This window comes from Haemorhous mexicanus, chromosome Z, assembly GCF_027477595.1.
Source record: "Haemorhous mexicanus isolate bHaeMex1 chromosome Z, bHaeMex1.pri, whole genome shotgun sequence".
In the NCBI taxonomy this organism is placed as follows: domain Eukaryota; kingdom Metazoa; phylum Chordata; class Aves; order Passeriformes; family Fringillidae; genus Haemorhous; species Haemorhous mexicanus.
Window position 1 is genome coordinate 62363018 of NC_082381.1, and position 7956 is coordinate 62370973.

General features: G+C 46.8%; 1 protein-coding gene across 3 annotated transcripts in view; it reads right to left on the bottom strand.

Annotated features, from left to right (window-relative positions):
- The window catches only part of SMARCA2 (SWI/SNF related, matrix associated, actin dependent regulator of chromatin, subfamily a, member 2), a 119313-nt gene extending 113799 nt beyond the window's left edge, over positions 1-5514 (bottom strand). Inside the window, exon 1 of one of the 3 annotated variants that reach the window (XM_059836645.1) lies at positions 5203-5514. The gene's annotated coding sequence lies outside the window, so the exon portion shown is untranslated. Of the gene's footprint in view, positions 1-3729; positions 3898-5202 lie in introns of those variants that run through there. The other 2 variants (XM_059836647.1, XM_059836646.1) reach the window with 2 other exon arrangements.
- Between the last annotated feature and the right edge of the window lie 2442 nt (positions 5515-7956).

Below are 7956 nucleotides of genomic sequence, written 5' to 3' on the forward strand. Positions count from 1 at the left end.
CACAAGAGAAATAATTACAATCTACCTCTCCCTTCACATTTCCACTGCAGTCATGATTCACAGCTGGCTTTGAAAAGATAAACTGTAAACTTGTGATACACTATAGGAGTTATCTTTATTATACTACCATAGAAAACATGGAATTATACTGTCAGTGATCTGCATTACTTGCATAATCTGCTAACTATAATCAAATTAATATGCTCAAAGTAGAAGAGCTGATAAGTAATGATAGCTCATCATCACTAACTAACTTATCACACTTAGAAGCAAATCAGTGTTTTGAATTGTACAACTTCACAGGACACTGTGCACCTTCTATCTTGATTTAATTACTGCCATTTCATTAAATGACAATTCAATCAATAAACAGGTTTACATGAAACAACAAAAAATCAAGAGAGAAGACTCAAGTCTTCAACTAACATATACCAGAGTTATTAGTTCACATAAGAGAAGTTAGATTAGAAGATTAGTTCACACTAATAGCTGAGATCCCGCCTTTGCATGCTCATGTATACCATGTCAGTGCAACTTGAAAACCTTCTGCAAGGGAATCTGCAGTTTAAAATACTAAACACAGAACCAGAAATGCTGAACCTTAATTACTTATCCAGACACCTAGGCCAGAAGGAAAAAACCTCTGCAACATTCCTTTAGCTGCATTTCTAGCTCCCTGCGAGAAACTGCTGAGAACATCTCCACAGAGCTCTCAAAACAGGTGGAATGCTTACACCAGAAACTTCCGTAGTTTAAGAGATAGTTTACTTTAGAATCATAGTCAGTACTCCTCACCTTGAAATATTCTTGTAGAAATTCTTACTCCTACTGTATAGATATTTCAGCTTTACACAAAGTTCAACTTTTCTCAGCTGCTCTAGCTTGTAGCCTTCAAGCCTAGGCTTGTAGCCTAGGAAAAACTAACATCAGCAGCAAAAAATGACTTGTTAACAGCTGGGAGCTGAAAGTACTCCAGACTGTCAAAAGGCATAATCACAAACTCGAGTGCACAAAAGTTAGGCTAAGCTACGCTGCCAGACTTAACTGTGAAGACACTACAGCATAGACATATGATCCTTTCTGATCGCTTTGGTGGAGAAGACAGTAGCCTTCAGGAAAAGAAGAGAGAAGATAGGTACAGTCAAAAGTTTAATTGCCATCAGACAAGGTCCAAGACCAATCCCACATTTGCTACATATGTAGATTCCACTGTAAATTTCAGGCACGGAAAACTGATACAGGACACTACTGAATGGTCAGGGATTACGTTTTCGTACCGTGAGCTTTACTACAGGTATTAACCACAGTTATTGAACAGAGTCTCATTTGTTTCTAAATAAAAAGCCGTAAGAGATGCAGGCAAAAGCAAAAGAATGCACTGTATTACTGACAGGCCTTGGCTTTACTTAAACAGGGAAGAAGACAAGGAGGAAGGGAGAAAACTGTTTTAAATATAAGTTACTTGTATTTAAAGCACATATTTACTGTAAAAACAAACTTATCATTTTAACATTTTCTCCAATGTCCCGCCTCTAAATGATCCACTTAGGTGTTCAAACTTTGAAGTGATAAATAGGAAATATTCTCTGCCAACTGGAGACAAACAGGAAAATATTAACACCTAATAAGTAATTACTTTATACAGGTGTCACAAACAAAGAAAACAATTTTCAGTGTTAGTCTTCTCATTCTACTGTATTTACAAACTATCAAAGCTGTGTTTAAGAAAGCTTTACTTCCTTCCCTTATTGATCCTTACATATTTTATCTTGGAAATAAGACATGAGCTTTTCTCTAATGCCAATTTTATGACAAATGATCTTTATGCCATAATGTTGTGTTTACTATTCCAGTAGAGAATGAAAAAAAAACCTAACCTAATCTGATAAAGTCCAAAAGTGATGGAGGTCCAGGAAACACCTATTACACACAAAGAATTCAGAAGCAGAAAGCACACAGAACTGTAATAGACATTTTGATGAGTAATTTGCAAAAATATTCTAAATCATACAAAGAATGAGGAGTTTCCTTCTGAAAAGGATTACTTGTAGTTCACAGCAATATTACTCATCAGGACGACAAAAAAAAAACAGAGGTAAAGTGTGGACGTTTTGTAAGCTGCCACAGTGCACATTTTGACTTTAACTTCAAAACTCTAAGAAAAACTAAGAAATATATATATGGAGATAGTAATTTCCAACACATCTTTGTCACGAATATATGAGGTATGCAAGCTGAAGGATCTTTTCTCCTTCGATTTTCAAGCCTCAGGTGTTGGTGAAAGCACATTTCAAACTCTGCAAGAAACGTTCCTAGACTACTTCAGAAATGAACAAAAGATCTAAGACTGCTTTGAACACAGTCTTTTGGCACATGTTCCATGCAACACCACAGAAATACCAGTCTTAAAGCTGAGAAATAACTCATGAGAGAAATAATGTTTTTAATGAAGACTTACTCTCACCTCTGACAACTCCACATATGCTGTATGATCCACTCTAAATTTTAAAAGCTCACTATCCGAACAGTCTTTTTGCTTTCTATTACTGATACTTATATATAGACATAAAAATCTGCCTTGAGGCAAGCCTATCCTTCTGAAACACTACTTTTTTTCCTTAGAATCACAAAAGGACAAAAGAAACAAAGTCAGAGATAGTAATTGGGCAATTAGGTTCCCAAAGAGAAAGTGTGCCCGTATTTGCACAACAATGCCAACTTGCACAGAAAAGACTGCCTCATCCCAAGTAACTGGTACACTACCGAAGGAATTAAATTCTGGTACAGTGTTTATCGTTTGGGTCTTAGGGTCTGTGGTTAAAACCACTGAACACCTCAGAAAGTTAAAGCAAAACAGGAGAGAATGCAAACGGAACAATGCCGTGTCACAGACCCCAGATCAATTCTTCAACGAAACCATGCTGAACACTTACAGCGGAAAAAAAACCCGACTAAACAAAAAACCGAAAATCCAACAACTTTTTATCTTCAATTCTTCAGATGGTTATTGACTTGCATATTCATACTCACATAAATATTCATAAAAATACATCCTAAAGAGAACTGCGTTAGCCTAACATTCGGTAAATCCGAATATCAAACATATGAATCAGGTATCAAGAAAAAACAAATTCGGTACCATGTATATAATCTGCAGACACTTTTATACTCCCTTTACTTGACCATAACGCACGCTCAGGGAAAAAAACAAAACAAGAAACGACCCAAGTCAATCGTTAAACTCTAACTTCAGATCGAGTCTAGAAGAGCTGTAACTTTTCCAGCCGTGCGCAGTTTGTAGTTCCACCATTATAAATTTAAGAGGGGAGGAGACAACGTAAGAAACTCCATTTCTGCTCCGCGAACACAAGGAAGAGCCGCGGCGGAGGACCCGGGATGTCCGGGGGGCGGCGGGGCAAGGCGGTCGCTCCCTCCCTCCGCGGCAGCACCGCCGCTCTGCCCTCGGGCGCTCGGGCCCTGCAGGACGGGCGGCGCGCAGGCCGCGGCGCCGGGCCGCCCGTCGCCTCCCCCGCGAAGGCGCCGGGGCGGGCGCGCACAACCAGCAGGGCCCTATTTTCCCCCCTCCAGCCTTTTTAGAAAGTTTTCTCCCCGGCCGACAGGCTGTAAAACGTCCCTGCCTGGAAATGCGGCCCCGCTGCTGCTTGCCCCCGCCCCTCCATGAAGCAGCGGGTGCGCTGCTGACGGCGCTGCCCGCGCACGGCCCCGTACCTCAGCCGCAGGCAGGCGGGCGGCCGGGCGAGCAGCCGGGTCATGCCTCAGGGCTGGGCTGGGCCCGTCTCCCCGCCTCTCCTTTCCTCCGCCACCATGTCACGCCGACCAAACATGTCTGTGCGCCTGTGTGTGGCGGCGGTGACTTCCTGATCCGCCGCCGCTTGCACAGGCGGAGGGACGAGAAAGGCCACCCACCCTCCTATCCTCCCCCCGCCGCCGCCGCCGCTGCCTCCCGCCTCTGCCCCGCAGCGGCCCGGGGACGGGCTCCGCTGCCCTCCGGCCCCGCCCGGCAGCTGGCTGCAGCAGCGCTCTGCCGCCCACCCCCGCCTCCGGCTGGGCACAGAACTTTTCCAGGTGCCAGACACCGCCGTCCCCTCTCCCGGCATAGGGGCAGGCGAGCCGCAGCTACCTGAGTATCCGCGCGCGTTTGCATCCTCGCTCCCGCCCGGCTGGGTTAAAAAAAATAAATTTCCGCGCACACCGGAAATAAAACGCTTTTTTGCTTGGCAGGCGATTCCAAAATTGTAAGCGCATGTTTTGTGCTACCCTCCTTGGAGGTGGGGAGGAGGAGGGGGGCGAATTTCTGCAGGGAAAACGGGAGGGGTACGACGACATGCAAGCTATTTTGGGAAGTAAACCGCGACACCTTTACAGCAGGAGTGACTGCACAGTTAAAAACAAGAGACCGAAAAGCAACAGGAGCCGCAGCCCTGTTGGGCTAAAGTCCCAGCCCCCGCTTCTTCCCCCTCCCTGGTGTGTGCAATGTTTGTGACAGGCAGGCAGCGATGATCCGGATCATGGCCTCCCTGGCCCTGCCGGGGAATGCCGCTACTCTCCTCGCAGGCGAGACCGCTCCCCCATGCACCATGTTCCTCCCTCCCCATGCCTCCCCACTTCCCCTTGCTCGGCTGGGTCTGCGCCAGCGTGTGCCACGGCAGAGAAACAGCCCCAACCGCACCGCGCTCTGCTGCCTCCGGACACCCTGAACTTCACCCTGCGACCCCCGGCAGCTGCAGCGGAGCCTCCCCCGGCCCGTCCGTGTGGGCTGTCGCTCCCCAAGGATCTATTTCTCCCGTGGCCGCTTCACCCGCAGCCCGTGACAGGCTCGCTGGGCGGCAAGACCGAGAGTGCCGCTGACTCACGAGTCAGCCACCGGCGACTCCGTGGGGATTCTGTCGCTCCCACTCCGGCGATCCGCATTATTATTCCATAATAATACCGGATCAAAACTTTCTTCTCTCCACCCACTGGGGGATATAAATATTTGGCAGGGCCGGGCGCCGGGAAAGGTAGGGAAAGGAAGCAGGTGGCACGGCGGCGGCTGGGACCGGCAGGGCCGTGCCCGGGGAAGGGGAGCAGTAGTGAGAGGGAAAGTGGGCACGGTGCGAGCCGGCACAGCCGGTGACAATAAAGGACCGTGCCGGGCACGGGGAGCTGACGGGGTTGGACCGAGTTGCAAGTTGTATTTACCTTCCGCCCGGGCGGAGTGCCGTGCTGACTGTCGCTCCTCTCCCCCCTCAGTGAGTCACCCGAGTCCAGAACCGGAGCGAGGGACTAGACTACGAACATGACTTCATTGATGACAGCCATTCCCTCCTCTTCCTAAACTCCTGCCCCTCCTCCGGCCCCCCCTTCACGGACGCCACTGCTCAGGCAGCGGTGTTGCCATTGGTCCGTCGGGCAGGGAGTGCCCGCCCTCTTGCGTAGAAGGGGTGGTTCTATTGGCCTGGGGAGCTGTCGCTCATCCGAGAGGCCGGGGGACGAAGGTGTTCAAGCGCGCGCGGGGCGGGGTGCGCTACGCTCCGCGGCGCCGTGCGGAGGGCGAGCGCTGTCCTCCCGCGCCGGCCGTGCAGCGGTGGCAGCTTGCGCTCCCATCGGGTGCCGCCACCGCGCTCCCGCGCCCCTCCCAGCTCGCCTCTGCGGCGCGGAGAGAGGGGCAGGACCTCTTTCTCCACGAAGGCGGCAGCAGGGTGCGGACGGCACTCGGGGAGTAGTTTGGGGAAGAGGTGAAGAAGGTGCTGGAACTGCGCTGTGCCTCTGCCCCGCTGGAGGGGCGGGGAGGAGCCAGCGTGACGGGCCTGGGATCAGCTGTGCCTGGCTGTTGGGAGTGTGCGTCTGTCTGTGTGCGCGCGCGCCCAGGGCGGGTGTCTCCCCCCCCTTAAAAAAAAGCACGTGGTGAGGAAAACTTAGGCCCCGTCCCCCTCTCCTGTCGCAGAGGGTGATGTCGTGGACGAGAGCATTCCAGCGGAACCGGCCTGTCAGGCAGGCTTCGGCTCCAGCAGCGGTGCCGAGGCTGCTGAGGCGTCGCCGGATAGAACAAGTCCGGGTGAAGAACCGCGGTGGACTTCTTTTTTTCTGCGGGATTGGGAGGGAAATAGCGCAGTTGTGTTTGTTCTGTCTTGCTTCCGTTTGAGTAGATTTTTTTCAAGTTGGTTTGGAAGGACGCTTTCCAGTTCCCTATCCTAGTGCCGGGGTTTTTTTCTTTCTTTCTTTTTGGTTTTGTTTTTTGTTGTTGTTGTTTGAGTTTTGGGGTGTTTTTTTTCTTTTTTTAATGCTTAAGATGGTTTTTCGTGGTTTGCAGCCGGGGCTGCAGAGCTCTCATGTTTTTTGTACAAGCTATACTTGTTCGTGTAACAGGCGACTAAGTACTTCATTAAAATAATGGGCCCACCTCTCTGAGGGTTTGTTGTTTTTTTCTTGAATGCGGGTTGTAGAGACAAAAAAAATTACAGCCAGACTACTGTACTACATGTTACCGGTAGTTACATTTTTTTAAGATCATGTCACGTGGGCATTATTTGCTGTTCTGAAAGTAAAATTTCAGAACGGCAAATACTCCACTTTGTACGGTGGAGTAAGAATGTTCGTAGGGACCTAAGCAAAATTAGTAGCTACTACAGAAACTCAGGTGTAAGGTTGCTGGGCTGTGGTCTGGTGGAGTAGTTAAAGAAAGACCTGAAGCAGTGCTGGGAGCACCAAATGCACCTTGTGGTCTTAAAGCAACAGATACTGTTTACATGGTGTTTAGCTTGGAGCTCTTTTTATTGTTCAAATCACCAATTTACAGTGCTGGCAATACAATGTTAATTACTACTGTTCCTGTAGTTTTCCAGCTTAATCGGCTTCATCTTATTTTTTATGTAAATGACCAAAATGCCGAAAGATAGGTGTGTAAGAATCAGTGCTAACTGGACAACACAGTATCAATAAAGTAAAAAGTTTAAAAGGCTGTATTTTCAGTTCACCATTGTCAGTGAAAAATATTTACTTGGGAACAAAATCAAAGAAATTGAATCATTCAAATCTTAATATACGAAATAACTTATGTCATTATGTAAATCTTTTGATCCACTTGTAATTTATAGCTTTGGTTTTTGCTTTGTCTTAAGCTGCAAACTGGTGTCTAAGAGATAAAAGAATGTAGTTAACATTCTTGGAACATTATGCTAATGGAAATGAAAGGGCTAAAGATATGCTTTTTCATTATATTTTTTTTTCTTAATATTGAAACTCTCATTAGGCAGTCATTTGCGTTTGTGGTTTGTTTTTCCTCCTCCATTCCCCAGTGTAAATCTGAGGACTGTTTGCCTTTTTTCTCTGCAGAAGAGAAAACAAACATTAAATAATGGAGGGGAAGCTTTCTTTCAAAACAGCTCAACTGTTTGCTGGATTCAGCAACACTCAAACCATTCTAAACCAGGTCAACCCATTCTTTTTGTTAGAAAGCATACAGAGAAGAAAAAGAAATAAAAAGTTAATCTTTTATGCAAAAGAAAAAGGGTTCTCTTGACTCTGGAATAGATGCAGCTATATTTAGTTAGTGATTATGTTTATTTTGGGAAGGTTGCACTAGCTGATTTCATTTTGTGAGAGTGTGAACATGCCTGTTGCTGGTGTCAGTCTGAAGGCTCTTTGTGTTTTGATGAAGTACCATTGGATCTTATTGTAATCTGTCTGGAGGGGATGTGAAACATGAGAGTTTTTTTGTCAAGGGAGGCATGTTTACCTGATATGAAAATCTTATTTGGGTCAGCAAGGCTTCCCTATATGAGACTTAAGTAGCTGAAGCTTTGTGCATAATGAATATGTAAACATGATGAATAGTCACATGCTATAGGACAAATTTGTTTTCCTCTATTAATTTATCTAACATAACAAAAGGAAGAAAAGATGAGGGTCCTTAACTTGAATTAATGGTTTGGATGTGGCCATTAATGGTAAAAT